At 49.4% G+C, this 15,752-nt stretch overlaps 1 protein-coding gene across 1 annotated transcript in view; it reads right to left on the reverse strand.

Annotated features, from left to right (window-relative positions):
* The window catches only part of Cacng2 (calcium voltage-gated channel auxiliary subunit gamma 2), a 124,140-nt gene that overhangs the window by 23,691 nt on the left and 84,697 nt on the right, over positions 1-15,752 (reverse strand). The gene's annotated exons all lie outside the window — the stretch shown is intronic.

Here is a 15,752-nt window from a genome sequence, read left to right on the forward strand (position 1 = left end):
ACTGGCCCCTGGGAGCCACACAGCCCCAAGAGGCCTGACCTCAGAATGGATGATGGCACCAGGGCCAAGGGGAATAGGAGTGTGTGTGTGTGTGTGTGTGTGTGTGTGTGTGTAGGGCAGCTTAAAAGAAACATTCTCAACAGTGGTAAGGAACACGACCAGGAGCTACACACCACGCCCACTACCTCTTGGGACTACAGGGACTGGAGGGGCTTCAGAGTCTGCGGAGCTGAGGGCTTGTGAATAGATCTTTGGGAGGAGGAGTGGAGAGGTGGTGTCACCCAGCCCTTCCTTCCTCTCTGCCTGTCCTATCCTGGAGGCCCCTCCATCAGCCTGCCTCCTTTCAGTTATTGGAAGTAATTACTGCAGAAGCCCAGCAGGATTTCAATATTCAGCCACTAGGAGAGCAAACACCCTCACACACCTCACACACCTCACACACCTTACATATCCAGGTTTAGGTTCTTAGAAGTGAGTGGCCAGGGCCCATCCCTGGAGGTACCATCCAATGTATTTAGGATCGTCTAGGACAATTTTAAGATTCCTCCAGGAGTAGGAAGAAGCAGGCTAGAGTTCTTAAGAGGGTGAGAGAGTGAAGGGAGCAAGAGAGAGGAAGGGAGTCCAATGAGCGACTGAGGTTCGGTCTGCAGATAGTGAGCACCAGCGAGGGGCAGAGGAACTGTAGCCTTAGGTACTCAAAGAAAAGGATGAGAGTCTGGGAGTTTTGTCCTCACTGGGATACATGTTCCAGAGGGCACTAGGGCAAGGACTGTGACAGCTGGGGAGTTGGGGCCGGGTCAGCCTAGGGAATGGTTGGGGGAATGTAGGAGACAGGCAAGGGTGAGCCTAGGGAATGGGGGATGTAGGAGACAGGCAAGGGCGAGCCTAGGGAATGGGGGGATGTAGGAGACAGGCAAGGGTGAGCCTAGGGAATGGGGGGATGTAGGAGACAGGCAAGGGTGAGCCTAGAGAATGGGGAATGTAGGAGACAGGCAAGGGTCAGCCTAGGGAATGGAGGGATGTAGGAGACAGGCAAGTGAGAAGTGTACAAGCACATAGCGGCACAGACAGTGGTGTGCCTGGTGGTCCTGAGCCAGTTGGTGAGGCTGTGAGGGGCGAGGAACAGAGCCTGGGGTGTCCGGGAGCCCTAGCTTCGGATCCAGTGCTGACACAGAGGCTCATGAGGAATGGGTACTAGAAACACTCCGTCTACACAGATGTCTCTCACATAGGAAATTCAAATGGGCGCACATCATGATGGGGAGCGGGGAGTAGTGTGACCTGGTTCCCCCGAGGCTAGCCTCCAGCACACCACATCTCCTCCTGTTTGATAGTCATCAGGCTTGTGGGTGGGAGGGCCCCTGATGGATCAGGTACTCCATGGTAGAGACTTGGGGCTGGCCCATGGGGCTGGGATGGCGGAGGTAGACTTCACCTGATCTCCGTGGGGTCCCAGTACACAGACAAGAAAGCCCCAAACGCAGAAAATACAGAGTGTAGAGGGTAGCGCCTTATGTGTTTTGTTAGAGGGGTATGCAAGGCCTATTGGGAACAAAACCCTTCCGCTAACATTTATGCAGCACCAGCTGTATACACTACTCTTTGTAACTTGCTGAGGAAAAAAAGAAATGTAGTTTTGTTCCCAGGGACTTGAAGGTTATGGTGTAAGGCGAAAAGCTTGGGGTGGAAGAAAACTGCGCTGGGAAGTTGTGGGGGGAGGGGTGTGGGGGGCAGCAGTACTGGAGAAGAGCCCGGGCATGTCATGCAGGGGCATGTCACAATCCACTTGCTCAGGCTCAAGGGGTCACTCAGTAGTTCGTATCTGCCTAGGACTCAAGAGTTTAGGGCCCATTCTGATGAAGGAGTTCACGCAAAGAATCTCCAAATGCTACAGTCTTGTCCCCTCTCCGAGCTACCCCCACTCCAGAGCCTTTTGCAAACACACAACAAATGAGGGTGGTGGTGACGAAAAGCTGTGCAGACCAGTCTGACCCAGGGAGGAGGTATCTCACCTCTGCCCCGCCCCCGGCCAACACCCCTGGCTAGGCACTAGGAGGAAGGTGTGGGGAGGGACTACTCAGCCCAGGGGCCCAGGAGTCTCCATAGGGAAAACCTCCCTGACCCTAAAGCTGGGCTTCCATGCCAAGTGGGGGCTGGAGCCTGGGGCTGCCAGGCACTTGGTGGGTCCCCTGGAATTCAGGCCGGCTGGTATTAAGTGGTCTAAATGGCGGTTTTAGCAGCTCCATAAAAACACCACCGGCTGCCTTTTTTTCAGGAGGTACAATGAGCCTCTGGTAAACGTGGTCATTAGGGGCTGCGGGTGCTGGTTTATTTTCACACATGCATGAGTTGTCTAAAAAAGCAGAGCGGGGAGGGGCGGGAAGCACAGGAGGAGCCAGGGGGAGGCTGCCCAAGTAATTTTTTAAGTGAAGTAAATGAAAGGTTTGGTGGGAGCTGTTCGCTCTCTGTTTCCAGCCTCTTCTGCTCCTGGCTTTTTGCTTCTTCTTCTTCTTCTTCTTCTTCTTCTTTTTTTTCTGACAGGGTGCTCCCTGGAAGTGGGCTTTTTGAGAGACCTCAGGAGACAGCGGCCATGCACGATTGGTACTTCTTTAGCTCTCAGTATAGTCTGGGTACCACTGGTGTGGAATGATTTTTATCTCATGTGGTAGTATGTGAGTTTGCTCGTTTGGTCATTTATTCATTCATTCATTCATTCATTCATTCATTCATTCACTCGTTCACTCAGTGGGTAGTTCTCATTCTGGCAGCCTCCAAGTGCTGGGCAGTTTCTGGGTGGGGTCCCTGTGGTCTGCTCTGTTTTCCCGGTTCCTTGGTTGCTCTTTTCTATGTGTTCTGTGTGCTCTCTACAGCTCTCAGCACTGACCGCAGCAGGGGACAGCGGCTCACACACGCTGTCTTGATTTTTATTGCCGTAAAGAACTTCTTCAGTTCTTTTCATGGAATGCACGTGAAGAGGTTGGCGCCCTGGACTCAGGATGATCCGGCTCCTAAAGCCTGGCGCTGTCGGTGATCAGCTGTGTGACAGGATGTGTGACCACTCTCTGCCTGTGTCAGGAAGGGGCATTAATCCTTGTGGAGATCCTGGGGTCATCTCTTAGGACTGCAATAACAGAAGTGAGGGTCCCTAGTTCCCAAGCACCCAAGAAATGCTGCAGCCTCTCCTCTTCCTTCTTCTTTTTCTCTCTTCCTCTTCCTCCTCCTCTCTTTCTTTCTTCCTCCTCATTCTTTTCTCCTTATCTTTCTTGAGGCACAGTCAATATGTAGCCCAGGCTAGCCCTGAACTCACAAAATTCCTTCCTCAGCCTTCTGAGTGCTGACATGGTAGGTGTGTGTCTCCATGCCTGGGTCTGTGCCTTCTTTGAATGGCCCTCTTTACTGTCCTTAAATGAAAAGACCATTTTCTTCTCTGTGCTCCTGTGCAGTCCTCACTGGGCTTAGGAATTTCCCAGCATCATCTAAGATGGACAGGGAGGGGCCAGAGCCAGTGTTTCTCCTATGTCCCCAGGGGATACCCACACGGCAGGGATACCAGTGGACAGACTTGGGCCTGGGGGATGAGGGATATTTTGCACATTCTTTCATGCTGTTCTGTCTTGGTATGATATGAACACAGTGTCAAGTCTGTGATTTCAAGGGCAGACGCTCCTAGATTTCTCTGAGGATGCCCTATTTTCCTTGACTCCAAGATGTTCCTGTGCACATTTTACTACTGTCGGGTTCATTGAATGCAGCATGTGACTTTTGGCTTTTTCTCCTGAAAATGTCGTCTCTAGGGCTGGATGGCTCAGTGTTGAAAAGTTGTGGCTGCTCTTGTAGAGAACCTGGGTTTAGTTCCCAGCACCCACACAGGGGCTCACAACCATCTGTAACTCCAGCACCAGGCTATCTGACACGCTCTTCTGACGTCTGAGGGCAACAGGCATCCATAGGGTACACATACATAAATGCACACAAAACACTTACACATAGTAAATAAAAATAAATAAATCTGATTTTTTTCTTCTGGGAAAAGTTTGTCAGACACATTAGGAAATCCATGAGTGTGCAAACACGCCTAAGCGGGAAAACAGCACAGGACACATTTCTATTCTTCTAAACAAATGAGCACCATGTCAGACACTAGATCCCTGGGGTGTGAGGGGCTCATGCACACCCATTACTCAAAGTATATTTGGCATAACTGAAATGTGTGTGCATGTCACACCCAGCAATTCCCTCAGAAGCGAGACTTGAGGCAACCCCTGTGTGAAGGGACAGGAAGACTCTGGTAGAGTGTCTCTAACAGCCCTGCTTGTCGCTGAAGCAAACCAGGAATCAACTACCTTTCCTATCACCTTATAGTTCAGTAGATGGGATGCTAGACAGCAATGAGAATGGATGGACTCTGGGTTTCATACTTGTGAAGCAGTCGAGTTCCACAAACAGCAGAATTGACACCCACAAACCAGGCTGCGTGGACACCCCATACGCCTGTGTCTGTCCGTGCCTGAGCCATTCCCAATAACCACACTGTGGATTCAGCCCAGATGCCCATCCTAGGAAGATGGACGGTGTGGTATGAAGTGTGTGGTGTGATGTGTATGCACAAGGGACTCTATCCTTGGGCATAAAGAAGAAGGAAACGATGTGGCTTTCAGGAAGATGGATGGCCCTGGAGATCATCAGGGTGACTGAACTAAGACTGAGGCAGAGCAACTGATGTCTCTTGTGTGGGATCTAACCTAAAGAAAAAAAAAAAAAAAGGCATGAAAGAGGTGGCCCTGGATGGGAAAAGGGAGAGAGAGGAGAAGAGACTGGGGGGTAGATGGAAACACAGTCCATGGTGTGTGTGCAAACACCATAATGAAACACTTTGTTTTGGTACCATTGGTAGGTACCAGTAACAAAGAAATACGCAGACCAACAAACTAAAACTAAACAATTGGGGGCTCAGTTGGTAAAGTGTCTGTCGCGCAAGTATGCAGGCCTGAGCTTGGGTCCCCAGGACCCATGTAAAATCCAGGCATAGGGGTCAGACACAGGCACTTCCCTGGAGTTTGCTAGTTGAACCAGTAAGTGACCTCTGAGCTTAGTGAAAGACCATCTGCTGGTGGGAGAACTAGGTATGGTGGGGCACGCCTTTAATCCCAGCATTGGGAGGCAGAGGCAGGCGGATCTCTGTGAGTTAGAGGCTGGCCTGGTCTACAGAGCCAGTTCCAGGACAGCCAGGGCTACAAGTGAGACCTGGTTTCAAAAAAAAAAAAAAAAAATTCAACAACACAAAAACTAAGGTGGGGAATAGTCAAGGAAGACACCCAACATTGATCTTGACTTCCACGTGCACATGTAACACACAGGTACACGCGTGGCAATACATGTACAAACTACTACACACACATAGATACTTAAAAATTTTAAAATGGAATTTATCATAAAATCAAACTACAGAACAATCTATAATGGTTGTATCTTCTAAAAACAAAAACATGTATGACTAATTTCTAGAACCGTCTAGAAATATAGGTTGCCCCTGGGTTTCCACAGGTGACTGGATCCAGGACCTCCCTTGAGTAACCAACTCCAGAGAGTACCAAATCCTTTCTAATGGTAAATCGAGAGAGAGAGAGAGAGAGAGAGAGAGACAGGGGAATGGTAGCCACTGAACTCAAGATGTGCTTGTGTGGGTTGGGGGAGGGTTCTCAACAACTTGGGCGCGTCAGGGCTGCTCCGTCTTTTGACCTATGACTGGCACGCCAGTCTCAGTCTCTGTCCTTGTTGTGGCAGACGTGGATGGCTATTTGTCAACATGCTGTGGTCCCCATCTTTCCAAGACTTATCCTGACACATGGCCTCTTCAACTTTTGTTCCCAGTTTCCCTTGCAGTTAAGGGTGGCCAAGTGACTTGATTCTGTCCAGTGAGTTATAAGTGGGGATAACTTCAGGGTAAGGATGGGCCCTTGTCAGCCCCTTTTCTCTGGATCTGTGAACTATAGAGCTCTGGCTGCCATCTTGGACGCCCTCAGGCAGACTTGAGAATGGATTTCGGTGTCATGGTAGGATGAGAGAGTTTATCCAGGCTTCACTATGAGGTGTCGATCCAGCCCTATTTGTTCAGTGGGAGAGAAATAAGCTCTCTTCTAGTTAAAAGAAACACTTCTTAGCCAAACATGATCTTAGAGATTATTCAAGAGGCTCCTAGAGATGGCAGTGGAACACATGCTGCAGGTTAGGCAGGGGTGGGGCTTGTGTGTGTACAGAAGGAGAGAGGTCGACCTGTGTGTGGCCTTGCTCTCTGTGACGTGTGGGTTGATCAGAGCCCAGTCTCAGCGAGACTGAGAACTTGTTGGGTTCAGGATTCTGAACTTTGAGATCTCGAATACAGCCTGGGGGTAGAGTTCACTCTGAACTGGACCCCTGAGGAACAGGAATGAGTTCACATCGTGGGTAGCTGAACCCCAGACCACCTCAGACCCCAGCCTGAGGAGGTGAAGGGGATTCACACAGGGTAGGGGACAGATGAAAACACACCAATGAGGCCACTCACTAAGTCTATCATTGTTACAGGCATGAGGGAACATTAGGCCACTTCTCTCCACACTGGGAGCCATTCAGTTCAGCGCCTACCACTGGATGGTGGCGACCCCTGGGTGCTTTACTGCCTCAGTCTGTGCTCCAGCTAGAATGTGGCACCTCCCTGGGTCTCCGCCTCCTAAACTCTGAGACTGGCAGACCTACCTGATGGGATCGTAAGAACTGCACAGAGCCTTACATTGCAAGGGCTCCACATAGAGCCTGTCACCCAGCAGAGGCTCCGAAGTGGTAGGATGGTCACCTGGAGTTCTCCTCAACCAGCTCATGGTGGGCAGGAGGAAGCCAGTGATCACATTGCTAGGTGCCAGGTAGCCACAGGACCTGTGCACACTGACATCCTATGAACATCCTATGAACATCATCCTATTCTGATGATTCTGTCAATTCCAGAGTCCTGAGGCTAGGCAGTTCCTAGACAAATGCTATTATGTATCAATGGCCTGAGATTCCTCATGGGAGGGATCTCTCTCTTCAGAGAGATAGAGTCTGCTGTCCCCCTGTCTTTCCTTTTTTTTTTAAATCCCATTTTTAACAACTTTCCCCCCTTTCAGGCATGAAGCTACATCTCAGACCACTTCAGTGACAAGTGATCTGGTCTACTAAGGAATCCAGAGCAGACAGCTAAACACTTCAGATCCCAGAGTTAACAACAGGTTACATTACATCTCAAGACCAGTGTTCTACCAACTTGTTGAAACACCCCCTGTCATTTTAGAACTAAAAATACTCTTGGACAGACCATCCATCTTTCAATTCAATATTTCAGCTAGTCCTCAAAAAGAATTTTTTTTTTTGAGACAGAGTGTCACTGCAAAGCTCAGGCTAGCCTTAAACTCACCAGCTACATAGGTACTCCAGGCTCATGAATGCTGCGATTCCAGGCACCACCATGCCTGGCTGATATTCTCTCTCTCTCTCTCTCTCTCTCTCTCTCTCTCTCTCTCTCTCTCTCTCTCTCTGTGCATGTGTGTACTAACTCTGAGGGAACAGCAGAGGTAGGATTATTAGGACCTAATGCGTTATTGAGTATAAACTTTGGCCTGATGAAGGAACCTCTGAGTTAACATGACCTGAGTTGTGATGCGGGATGGTACCCTGGTGCTTGAATAGGGAACAAGACTTGGAACCACGAGCTAGATTTCTCCACGGATAGAGAAGATGCTAGAGGCCTTCCCCTGCTTAATCCACCCTAAACCTCAGACCACAGACTCTCCTCCATTTATTTCCATTGCTCTGTGTATTCATGAGAGCTAGGCCGTGGTCAGACACCACCCACACCACTGGTCTTTATACAGTGAGGACCCAAAGCTTGGCATGCCCGTCTGACCACACTCTCTGTTCTTTAGGGATTTCCTCAGAGATAAAAATTCCATTCTGGAAAGAAGCTCGTTAAGGCATAGGCTGTTCTAAAGGGAGGCAAGCCATCCCGTCCTACAGGAAAGCTCCTTAAACTTAAGAAGCAAACAACCCAAAGGCTTCAGGAAGTCCTTAAAAATATGGTCAGATTCACTGGACCACCTTCCCCAAGCATATAGAAGCAGTAAGGATTGCTGGGAGACACGCTCAGACAAGCTGAGCTGCATGGAAGCGGCAGAGACCAGCCCAGCTGCCTAGAAGAGGCTCCGACACTCTCCAACCCGATGAACTGCCTGCAGGCTGTGCAGTGTGATCTGGTTTCCACGTCTCACGAACTGTCACCCAGGCTGGGGTGGGTTTGAGCGATGCAGCTGTCTTTGAGTCATTTCTGCTCCTATAAGTAGCCCCTCACTTGTATTCTGGTAACCACCATAAAACTCATTGGCTCAGCATACTGGACTCCAGTGGAATTCATACTTCAGTCTGCTGTTGGTATCCTATTTGGGGGAAGTAGACATCTGTTCTTCCCAGGAATAGTGTCACATAGCACTCTCGAGCCACGGACACCCACCTGCTCACAAGCCTCCAGGGTTTGCATGGCTGGCCTCCTGCACAGGGCTACGCTCAATAAGGCGGAGGGATTCTATTTCCCCCGACCCCATCTCTGTTGCCTTCTTTTCCAGATGAGGAAATTCTTGCCTGTTCTCTACCTAAAACATTTGTTTCCTTCTGGAGAACAAAGTTGGGAACCTCGGGTGGCATGCACAGGCAGAGCTGGGACAAGGTGAGGTGCCTACAGCAAGGACTTTAAGAAGTGAACATCAGCTCCCTTAGCATGGCTAAGTGGCAAGGAGAGGTCAGGTCAGAATGTGGACCAGTGTTAGGATATTGAGCTACCCATCACTAGGGGAGGTTCTAGCAGAAGGTGGCTGCCTACCTCTAAGAGGTGTGGAAGAGAAGGTTTCCACAGCGGCTGGGAATCTGTGTTTCTATCCATCCGTGAGCCTGATTTGAGAAGCTCTCCCCACTCCTCATAGCCTGGAGCTGCATCTCTTTCCTTTCCTGTCTGCTTTTACCTTCAAGATTACTGATCTAGTGATTAATCCTAGGCAGCCCGGGGACAGCTTTTGAATTCCTGTCTTGTCTTGTTATTTCAAAGTTCACGTGTCATTTCCCTAATATAACCACATCAAGGACGGAGATTGGACTCCACACTCTGTTCCTTCTCAGTGGCTTTGGGAGATTCTCTAATGCTTATTAAAACCCCCGCTGGGCCAATGCTTCCTAGAGAACCTGACTGGATAATGCCATCAGCCCCTCAGATTATGAGTGAGTCCACTCTCCAGGTGAGGAATGGTGGGCTTGGAGGGGCTGACAATGTTAGCTTCTGGTTTTTTAACAGGATTAGGGCCCACATGTGGGAAACACCAGGGCATGGAGCCATACACAAGGCACTTAACCCCTTAAGAGGCTTTTCTTCCTTACTGTAAAGTGGAATATTAATATGACCTGCCTCAGTTTATTGTGAGGGAGGACTAATGAAGGGAATATACATGCAAACTGATCTCAGAGGGGATCCAAATCATACTTTTTATATCAAGAATGGTGAGCCTTGCCGAATCGAGAAAAAAATAAATTGACAGGAATGTAAGTCACAGGGTCTCCATGTGGTTAAAAAAAAAATCCACACTAGTCAACCAGGCACAGTGCCACACGCCTTTAATTCCAGATCTGGGGAGGTAGAGGCAGGAAGAGCACTGAGTTCAAGGCCAGCCTCGTTTACAAATCAAGTTCCAGGACAGCCAAGACTACATGGAGAAATCCTGTCTTGAAAACTTAACCAAACCAAACCAAACCAACCAATCAAGCAACCAACTAACCAACCAACTAACCAACCTTCTAGACTGACCATCTTGGTGGAAGAAAGGCTGCCTCCCCCGAAGAGCTCATGGTGTCTTCAGGGTTGTCCTCCCCCTTCTGCTCCCATAGCCATTTATACCATAGAAGTGGGTCATTTGTAACTCTCACTGGTAAGAACTAGTCTCCAAGAGCTTGTGGTCCTTAGGACAAGTGCAAGAGTCTAGAGGCAGAGGGTAAGGCTTGCTCTTTCATTATTGATTTATGAGCTGGTTAAATGTACATTGGCCACCCTCTCTAAACCAGGCACCCGGCTAGGGATAGAGCTAAGACAAGAAATGGAGACTCTTCACTCTACAGGCTTCACTGTCTGGGATGGAGAGAAAGAGGGGGACTCAAGAGAGCTTTGGTTCTAGAACCAGCCCTGTACAGACAGGAGAAGGATAGACCTCACAGAAGAAAGGGGTTCCTGAGGCACGTGATGTACTGCCGAGGAAGAATGCTTCCGATTCAGGGAGCCCAGGGAGGCTGAGCTGGTTGTGTTGGTCGTTGCATATGTGTGGGAGAGATGGAGACAGGCTCTCAGGGCAGCACCATTCCCAGCTTCTGCCACCCTTGCTTAGGAAGCCTGGTCTCTGGGAAGGGGTGCCCTGCCACTGCCTCTGGCCTGCACTTTGCTGATGGTAAAGACTGTTTACATTTCTGTCACTTAAAACAATGTGGTGTTGTGACACTCTGGAATCTGAAGATAAACGTTTAATAAAAGGATTTAATTTGATATGACGGTGGAACTTAATTAGATCCACAATACACAGAAGGCTGGGCAAGCCCTTCAATTAGGAGCAACTTAAGGCTCTTGTGTGCGGGGATCTGTAATGCTGTCAAGAGGCTGTGGGGGCTGGGATGGTGCCTCTTAGCCGGAGGTCTGCCCTCTGCTGATTCTAGATCAAGGGCACTGATTTTTGGTCATCCTGCCCATAGGTGTGTGTGTGTGTGTTGGGGGGGGGTGTCCTGGCTCATTCTGTGTTTGCAAATCTGCAGCTCTAGCTTTGGGCTGCTGCATGTGATCTCAGAACAACGCCCATGAACTTGACCTACTTGAGACTCAATTCCATGACCCCAGGTCAGGTGAAGACTCCTCAGAGGCCAACGTTGAACAGAAGAACTGCCTCTAAGTCCACTTGGCCCCGGGCCCAGGGACACTGAAGGGCAAAGCTGCTGGAAACAGGTACACAAATACATTTGTGACTCTGGCTAGGACTGACATTCCGCTGATATATACTGATATTACACCAAGTGATGGGTATGGCTTGACAAAAGGCGTGATGTTGCCCAGACACCCCAAGATTTCCTTCTTCCCTCTGAGTCAGCTTGGTTTACCTCTCTTCAGGGACCTTTTTGACCTCCCCATCAACCAAAAGACTGGGAATGGATTTTCAGCACCTTGGTCAGCGCCCATATCCCTTGAGAGCGGATGCAGGGCACACATTTGCCCAGGATGCCACAACTGTGAAAGTTGTCAACTTTTACCCCAATTTCAGCTTATAAAATTGACAGCAGCCCAGGTGGCAAGAAAGTAGACCTCTGGGAGAATGATCTTGTGCTGAGAACCCCTGGAATCAGGCACCCCAGAGCTGCTTCCTAAAAGCTGTATTGATGATTCTCTGCATCTCTGTCAAAATCCTGTAAAAATTTAAATCCACATATAAGATGGGAGGCTCCAGAGTGACATCAGTGGCCCGTGAGGTCCAGACTGAAGCAACCCAAGTTCAAGCGTGAGTGGGATCTTTTAAATGGTCTGAGAAGGCAGCCTCTGAAACAATAATTGCTGGGGGAACCAGACTGTCTGGGGCCAGATCTGAACTGCTGTTTGCTAGTGCTGCCCCTGTGCAGGGAATCTCCTCCTCCAGGGCCTTACTTTTCTTATCTTGGGAATGAGATGTTTGTCTTAGGCAGACGGGTTTTTAATCTGCTTCCCTCTGCCTCCCGAATTTAGGGCTTACAGGCACGCATCAGCATGCCTGGCATGGGGTTTGCGTCTTAAATACATTTCAAACACCATCCGTTGAAGGCTTGGTCATAGCCTGAGGTGATTGGGACTTTAGGAGATGGGGGCCTAGTAGGAGGAAGTGAGGTCATTGGGTCTGGCCCTTAAAGGAGGGTTTGGAGTAAAAGCCTGTCTTAAATCTACAACCCTGCCAAGGAGACATTAACCCATAATTCTTCCTTTCTCTCTCTTTGCGAAGAAGTGAACCACTTCTATCCACATAGTGCTATGAATGGTGCTCTGCCTCACCATGAACCAAATAATAATGTACCGGAGCAACCATGGAATGAAGCCTTTAAAACAATGGGCTAACCCCCCCCACCCTTTCTTCCTGTCTTTCTCTCAAGCAGTCTATTTTTTTCGTAGCTGTGGAAATCAGACTGACATCAGTATCCTGGGCTCTTGGAAGGCTACGTGAGCCAGTATTTTGCAAGTATAAGTAACTTAGAAGAGTGTTTTATATGTAGTCAGAGCTCATGTTATCAATAACTATAGACCGAAGTTATGTAAAGTGACTGGCACATAGTAGGTGCTTAATAAGTGGTGGCAACCATAACCACATTAAATGGACGCCCACTGCTTGCAGGAAGAACCCTTACTCTCATGGGTTTCTTACTAGGGTTCTTGACCCTTATCACATGCTGTTGCTGAGAATCCCTCCAGTTTCCCCATTTTTGGAGGGCAGAGGGATGACTCATAGTGTGATCTTTCTTTCCACAGCCCCCCCCCCGGCTGATTACTGCAGTAACCAGATTTTTCATCACAAGAATACAAGAATACAGTGCAAAAAAATGTCTCCCTGGTCTTTCTCAACCATTGTCTCCCAAACAAATCACCTTTGTACCCGACTGGCAGTGCTGACACACAGTAGGTATCTCATAGAGTTTAAATAAGTGAACAAACAAGGGAACATGGACCAGAGTAGTTTCTTGTCTCAAGGCTAACACGGAAATGCAGACAGAGCACAATGTCTGCAAAGGCTTATTCCAATGAGGACACTTTGTGTATGTACCTATGCATACACAGGTGGGTGTAGGGGTGTGTGTGTGTGTGTGTGTGTGTGTGTGTGTGTGTGCGCATGATTTGTGTGGTGTGTGTGCATCTGCATATGTGTGCACATGTGGTTTCTATCTCACAAGGCTCCATTCCTTGGTTATCCATTGATAGACACTTCACTAAGTGAGCCTTGGGTTTTACACCTGTGTCTTTGCCCAGCGCAGAGGGCACTGAAACGGAGGGTTCTTAGGTTTGCAACACCTGTTTTTCCTTAGGTGCCAGTGCCAGAGGCACTGTTACACATGTCCCTATTTCCAGCCTCGGCCTGTCTCTGCTATCAATTGGCCCATATGACTAACTGGCACGGCACCTTCTCCTGCCTTCTGCACTGAGCTCCTGGCTTTATTCTGCTCATTCCCGCTTGTCTGCAAGATCCTCATTCTCGGATGCCCATGGCTTTCTCTCCCACTCGCCTCTCCAGGCTCTACTTCGCATCCATGTGTGGAGGACCCTGCCTTTAGTACATCCACCATAGACTGTTTTCCATAGCACCCTGCAGGTGTATCTGTCTCCCTGTGGGTCTGCATCCTATTGGCTCTCTGAACAAGCCCCGCCTCTGTCTGGCCTGTCTCCCAGTCTGCAGACCTGGGAGTCGCCCTTGGTTTCCACCTCATTGGCCCTGCTTCCTCTGCTCCCAGGTCTTCAGCACACCCTGCACTTACCACACTGTGGTCCAGACCATGTGAGCTTTCTTTACACTGCTGTAGCAGCTTCGTGCCTCTAGCCAACCCTCTCCATGCCCACAGCAGTCATGAATCACAAAAGGGGACCTCTGAGCTACTGACCCCCCCCCCCCAGAGGCCACCCTGACTCCTCCAGGACAGTTTGCTGAACCCCTCAGCATCCATCACAGCCTGCACATCACTTTGCTCTTCAGAGTTAGAGCGCTCACCAGTATACAATGAAGCCACAAGCTGCTCTGAGCCCCAGAGTCCACCCCTCTCTCTCCTGCCTCTGGCATCTCCTCTGTGCTTCTGCTATGGCCTTGCTCCCACTCCCTTTTGCTCACCCTCTGGATGTCCTGACTGGTGCCTTCCTNTTCATCGGATACAAGCTTTCCTCCAGGGAGGTTCCCTCCAAGATCACATTTCCATCATCTCCAAGACTGTTAGCCCCACTGACTCCCACAGCTGCCCACTAGTTAAACACTCTTCCACTGACTGCAATGTCCTGTCACCCTGTTACCTTGTCCAGCCCCTCCACTGGGGCATTAGGCTCTCTCCTGATCATACCTCAGTTGCTATTAGCCCATTTGCAAAGCTAAAAGAGGGCCCAGGAATCTGCAAGTGGTGGTGACAGCTGGATTGATGGAGCTAGTGAAAGGCTGGTGGACAGAAGCTATCACCCCTATTGGCTGAAATGCACTTGGGGCTTTTGTGTCTTGCAGCCACCCATTTGTCTGTGGTCTGCTGTGAGCTGGAACTGGCTGCCCTGAGCCCTAGCCTGAGCTGCAGGGAACAAGGCACTGGACTCTGGAGGCAGAGCTACTTCTTCTCCAACCTCCCTTGTCCTGTCCCACCTCTTCATTAGTGCTAGGTGAGCAAGGGTGTGGCAGCCGGCATGTTGACTCGGTTTACCTCCTGTCTTCCTCTAAGTCTAAAGGAATGCCTCCGTTGGATTGGGAACCACATGAGTTCTGTTCACAGTGCAGCCCCATCACCTGACCAGGTGCTTTGCAACTCCCAGGGGTTGGGGGGATGAGTCAGTTGGACGGATTCATTCTAAAGCTAGGTGCGCTGCAGCCTGTAAGGCTCTGTCTAATTGATCAGGAGGAAGAGTGTGCATGAGGTTTACAGAGGTTGGCAAGATTCCTACAGAGAAGATGTGTGAGCTAACTTATGAACTGGTACCTGGTATAGACAGTTTGGGTATATAAGAGCACCGTGTCTGCAGAGATGTGTTTATTTCAGTCTGCAGTGGCTGACACATTCCGTCCCTCACTCCCATGCGATCTGTCTCATCCACACTGGCTTTGCCCTTAAATTACCAAATAGGCTTCAACCACAGGGGGTTGGCACTGGGTCTCCTTTGCCTTGTACCATGCAGCTGTCCCTACGTCTTCACTCAGATCGCTAATCAAACAAAATCTGGGTGGGCTGGTGAGATGGTTCAGTAGCCAAAGTCACCTGCTGCACAGCCTGCTGCCCTGTGTGTGATCTTCTGGAGCCACACTTGGGAAGGAGACAACAGACTCCCACAAGTTGTCCCCGACCTCCACATGCACACTCATGTCCGAGCAGGTACAGAGACAGATGACAGACACACACAAGTGCACACATGCATGCACACATGCACACACACCCTAAACAAACAAATGTAAAAAAAAACTAGTCATCTATAGGATTATGTCTACTGTTGGTATTTTTATTTAAATTAGTTGATCAAATAAAGGTTAGCACTCTGAAAAATATCGCCTGACCGTCTTTCTCTGTTCTATCAGCTGGGTTTACCATCCCCCTCCTCCACATCCTCATCTCCCCTCTTTCTTTCTCTTCTTTGAGGCAAGGTATCACTCTATAGCCCAGGCTGGTCTGTAACTCACTATTTAGCATAGGCTGACCTTGAACTTCTGGCAAGCCTCCTGCCTCAGCTTTCTGTGTACTGGGATTATAAGTACATTTTCCCCTAGCCACTCACTGAGCTCCAGTTATGTTTTTTTGCTGATGTGTTTGCTAATGTCCACATACCCCTCAGACTGGAGACACTCAGGGCAGGGACAGTCATGGTCTCCACATTCATACAATGCTGGGATTATAGCAGACCCAGGAAATACTTGTGGAACATAGGAGTTAATCTGTAGAATTAACTCTGGCTTAGCTTTGTATGTTCCAAAGCGGGGGGGGGG

The sequence above is a fragment of the Mus pahari genome, chromosome 17 (genome assembly GCF_900095145.1).
Source record: "Mus pahari chromosome 17, PAHARI_EIJ_v1.1, whole genome shotgun sequence".
NCBI classification, from domain to species: domain Eukaryota; kingdom Metazoa; phylum Chordata; class Mammalia; order Rodentia; family Muridae; genus Mus; species Mus pahari.